This window comes from Phaenicophaeus curvirostris, chromosome 1 (assembly GCF_032191515.1).
Source record: "Phaenicophaeus curvirostris isolate KB17595 chromosome 1, BPBGC_Pcur_1.0, whole genome shotgun sequence".
NCBI classification, from domain to species: Eukaryota; Metazoa; Chordata; class Aves; order Cuculiformes; family Cuculidae; genus Phaenicophaeus; species Phaenicophaeus curvirostris.
The window spans coordinates 67195940-67201323 of record NC_091392.1 but is presented as its reverse complement, the minus strand read 5'-3'; the positions used below and the strand labels follow the sequence as shown (position 1 = coordinate 67201323).

Genomic DNA, 5384 nt, shown 5'->3' with positions numbered 1-5384 from the left:
TCAGTGATTTATTGTGGTAGTCTTCCTTTTTTTGAAATAATAAAATTGTTCCAAAGAACAAAATGTGGGCTGCAATAATTCTCTACCAAAATGTGGAAATAAGGAAAAAACATGGAAAGACAACTACACACTCACAGTTGTACTCTATCTTTCATCATCAACAGGCTAAGGAGGGTAATCAGCAGTTGTGAGCTCTGGAGGAAAATCTCTGAGAAATGTGAACTGAAGACTAACTTCCTTAGCATAAGTGTGACAACCAGTTGTTTTCCCACTCCAAAACTAACTGGAAAAGGTTTTTTGCTATTTATCCCCCTCTTAAAAGAAAAAAAAAAAGGAAAAATCCATATGCAGGAAACACAGATGCATGCTGGGCAGTACTTTTACACAGGCTTTCTCCCATGTGTCTAAACACAACAGAATGGCAGGGTTTGAATACAACACAATTTCAACGTGTGCTTCACATTATTGCTAGCTGTGAAATTCTGTTCCTATGTGGAAAATTGTTAACAAGAAAAAAAAAAACAAAAAACAAAAAACCCAAACCTCAGAACCTGGATCTGCCATTTCATTCAAATGCTTGTCTTTCTTTGAAAAAACCTAATTTTTAAATGCAACAGTGAAATGGGAGATTCCTCCCTGATGAAAACATCTTTTGCTTTGAAAGTGTGAGTGTTTATGCTCTTGCCTAGACCTTACAGTATCCTATTGCACTCCTTAGCTACACCCCCCAATATCATTTGACTTTAGGAATGGATTTAATTCTTTACTGGGTCCACTATTCTTAAGTTTATATTCTGCCTCTTGCAGATAAAATGTTTAGGTTTGGGGTTTTTTTCCCAAACTAAAACTTCCAGAAGAAGGTAAATTATAACCCCCTGTGCCAGAAAGAAAATGTTGCAGAGGCATGCAGTACAAGCATTTTGAATGCTTCTGTACAGAACTAACAGATCTTAGCCTATTGCAGCCAAACAAAACAAAATCCTCACTATTCTGTTTTTAAGATGCACTTTGTATTTCAGACCCACTCTGCACAGCTGTACTTATAATCATAGAACAATTTGGGTTGGAAGGGACATTTAAAGGTCATTTAGTTCAACCCCTCTGCAACAAGCAGGGACATCTTCAACTAGATTAGGTTGCTTAGAGCCTTGTCCAACCTCACCTTGAATGTCTCCAGGGATGGCAACACATTCCAGTGTTTCACCATGCTCATCACAAAAAATTTCTTACCAAGATGTAGTCTAAATCTCCCCTCTTTTAGTTTAAAACCATCATCCCTTGTCCTATCGCAAAAAGCTCTACTAAAAAGTTTGTCCCAGTCTTTCTCATAAGCCCCCTTTAGTACTGAAAGGCCACAACAAGGTCTCCCCAGAGCCTTCTCTTCTCTGAGCTGAACAACCTCAACTCTCTAAGCCTTTCCTCATAGGAAAGATGCTCTATCCCTCTGATCATCTTTGTGGCCCTGCTTCGTGTCCCCTTCGTGTATCTGCTCAAAATGGTCTATGTCTTTCCTATGCTGAGGACTCCAGAGCTGGATGCAGCACTTCAGGTGGTGTCTCACAGGAGCAGAGTACAGGAGGAGAATCATCTCCCTCAGCCTGCTGGCAATGCTTCTTCTGATGCAGCCCAGGATACAGCTGGCCTTCTAGGCTGCAAGTGCACATTACTGGCTTATGTTCAGCTTTTCATCCACTAGCACCCCCAAGTCTATTTCAGCAGTGCAGCTCTCAACCCCTGCATCCCCGAGCCTGTATTGTTACTGGGGGTTGCCCTGACTCAGGTGCAGGACCTTGGACTTGTTGAAACTCATGATGTTCACATGATCCCGCTTCTCAAGCTTGTCCCGGTCCCTCTGGATGGCATCCTGTCCCTCAGGTATGTCAGCTGTACCACTCAGCTTGATGTCGTCTGCACTCCAGTTGTGGGATTCATCCCAACCAAGTTTCAGTAACAGCAAATAGGCCACAGCATTCTAGTGGCACGGTGGCTTCCAACTCCTCTGGTTTGTTGCCCATGCTGCATGCACTGGTGCAGAGGCTGCTGGAGCTGGGCTGTTGGCAATGTCACCTTCTTAGGGGAACACCCCTTAATTCCTTTGAGGTGTTTTACTAGTGTTTCACTGTTGGCACCTATTACCCCAGGAGCCCATGGCTCATCTCTGTAAGACAACAAGTGTGCTGCAGTGTACCCAGCACATCTCAGAGCAACTGCCTGAGGGCCCTTGCTAGTACCCCATCTCTCCAACCTTGGCGTGTCATCCCACAGCTTGTCACAGCCAAACCTGATATTATCCCCCTCCTCCATCGAGTCTTTAGCCTTTGCTGCTAAGTCACTTCCAAAGTCTCTCTCCTGGGAATCATCTCCCCTAACTGTGGAGATGCCTTCGGCACCATCCATCACACCTGTGCTGACAGCTGCCCTTGTTTCCGACCCGGCTCGCTTTTCAGGCTCTCCAGACCTCATGCACCCTCTTCTCCTGTGAACAAAGGTGAAATACACAGAGGTCCCCTGCCCTTCGGGGACACAAACCCTCCCTGGGACAAAGCCACTCGTCGCTTTTCCCCGCGGGCACCAGAGGGCAGCCAGCCCACAGACGAGACACGCCACGTCCCCTCCACGCTGGCCACCAGCCCCCCAGCTCCTGCCAATGACAGGGGACATCTCAGACACCACACCACCCACCGGCTGCCTGCCCTCCGGTCACCCCCTCGGTGCTCCCAAACCCCTGGCATCCCTGCTGGCCCTCCCAGCTTCGAGGACCAACTTCCCTGGCAGGACTAAACGCTTTAGGACCAGAGCCCAAACTCCCCAGAACTCTACTTTTCCAAAGCAAGAGTTGTATTCCACTTGCTCTTGCTTCCCAGCACCACTACAGACACTGCAGAGACACCAGCTGCCGCAAGCGTTCGGCATTTCACTCTGAGCGGAAGAACATCAAGAGAGCGCTCATGCTCTGGGGAGCAGCACTTCAGCCTCCTGCAGCTACAGCCTGGCCTCTCCAGAGCTTTCCATCTGGTCAGTCCAGCAGCACTCTCACTCAGTTCTGACCAAGGGTCTCCCCTTCACCCTCAGCACTTGGTAACGTATGTTACTGCAACAAAGATCGTCAGCCTGACTCCCCGGCTCTGCTGAGTGGTCCTGGTCTCTCTGAAACCCCACTGGCAGCCTAGCAGCACACTTTGGCCCCCACGTTTCACAGCCTCTGCAGCTCTCTGGCCGATGCTTTTGGATCCTACGTGTGGAGACAGCACTGCACCAGGCCACTGGGACATGAACTTGGAGGAAGAACCTGTCCACCTCTTCCCAATAACCTTCCCATCCAGTAAAGGTCTCCCTAGGTCCCTCCTTTCTCCACTGTCTTCACGTACCCCTGGACACACAACAGCTACATCATTTCCAGCACCACCTATTCCCAGGACCAGGATCCTTGCTCCTTCCAGAGTCCCTCTCATTTCTCCAGTTCTGGGCTGTGACAGGGCCATGCATTCTCCCTCAGCTACTGACTCAGGCAAAACATTCCCATCTCAGGGCAATCTAAGCTGATTTATCACAAATTAATGCAGAATTTCATTTCACCGCTTCAGGTACTGAGGGAGTAAAAGAGAACACAGAGGAACAAAACACTGCAGTAAATGGAACCCTCAGCACAGGAAAGACATGCTTCTGCTGGGAGGGTTCAGAGGAGGGCCATAAAGATGATCAGATGGATGAAGCACCTCTTCTGTGACAAGGGCTCACAAAAAACCTGGAAAGGACTTCTTATAAGGGTCCGTAGTGATAGGACAAGGGGTAAAAAGTTTATACTGAAAGAGGACAGATTTAGAATAAATAGTAGGAAGAATTTCTTTACTGTGAGGGTGGTGAGGCACCGGCACAGGTTGCCCAGAGAAGCTGTGGATGCGTCATCTCTGGAAGTACTTAAGGCCAGGCTTGATGAGGCTTGGAGCAACCTGGTCTAGTGTCCCTGCCCATGGCGGGGTGGTTGGAATTTCATGATCTTTGAGGTCCCGTCCAGCCCAAACCATTCTATGATGCTACAGAATGCCTTTCTTCCCCTTCCCCAGTTTCCATCTAAGCCAAACACCAATCCTCTCCCTGTCTTCCTCTCCGCTTCCCCCATTTTCACCACAGATTACACCCAGTCCCTCAAGGGCTGCTTGGAGAGTGGGGCTGGGTGCCTGACAACTTCTTTTACCACTCTGTCCTGTGTCTTGTGTCTTTGTGCTCCCAGGCAGGCAGGCCACTATCCCAAGGGCTGCCACCGCCTGGTAGAGGTGTCCCACACTGCAGCCAGCCCCCTTGGGATGAGATGCCACCCTACTCCTCCACTGGCAGGGGCATAAGGAGGGTTACATGGGTTCCTCCTGTCTGCTGGAGCTCCAATGCCCCATCTGACAGCACCAGTTCCAGAGCCAGCTGGAAATGGTTCTGATTGGCTCAGGACAGTTCATGGTTTCCACCTGACTAGGTCTCCCCCACAGGGCTAAACCTGCCCTTCCTGTCCAGTAACTGCTGCTTTCTCAGTGTTTGGCTGTGCCCAGGGGTGTGTTTCATAAGCAGATGGGAGTAACAGACAAATACCAGTGCAAAGACAAGACAGGAGATCCACCAAAATATGCTCCTGGCTCGATCTGAGCTCAGAGCAAGAAAGAGGCTGAGGTCTTCTACAGGGCAGTTCAGCCAGGACCCTCAGATCCACCTCCCTGCAGACAGAGTTTGAACTGGAACACCCCACCAAGCAAGATAAACCTCCTCTTTTAAAGGCTTCAAGCAAGGGAGAAATTCCTGCTGCCCTTCCCTGGGATTTGGACCTGAAACTCACACATCCTCTCCTCAAAACATTGGGTTTAGCTATGCTTGTATCTGTCAGCACCCCTAAAGCTGCAGAGCCCTGCAGCTCTCCCCTTACACATTAAGATGATCACACCTTGTGACCCTCTCAACCTCTGTACTTTGTGCTTTTCCAGAAGGCCACAGGGTCTCTGCTGGTAAAGACTGCTTCCGCAGGACATACCCACTTCCATTATTTCTTCACTATGAGAGTGGTGAGGCACCAGCACAGGTTGCTCAGGGAAGTTGTGGCTGCCCCATCCCTGGAGATGTTCAAAGCCAGGTTGGATGGGGCCTTGGGCACCCTGATCTAGTGGGAGGTGTCCCTGTTCATGGCAGGGGGGTTGGAACTAGATGATCTTCAAGGTCCTTTCCAACCCAAACTATTCTATGATTCTATGATTATTTTGGACCCTGTTCTTCTGAGATATCAAACACTGCTGGTCTCCCGAGTTACAGCTTTGGAGATGTTACAGTTGTAAAAATCACTGTTACTAAATGCAAAGTCATCAAAACAAACCAAAAAAAAAAGCTCGTGACACTACACATCCTGT

General features: G+C 48.8%; 1 protein-coding gene across 2 annotated transcripts in view; it reads right to left on the bottom strand.

Moving 5' to 3' along the window:
• Nucleotides 1-5384, bottom strand: part of USP18 (ubiquitin specific peptidase 18) — a 424666-nt gene that overhangs the window by 371269 nt on the left and 48013 nt on the right. The window lies entirely within an intron of this gene.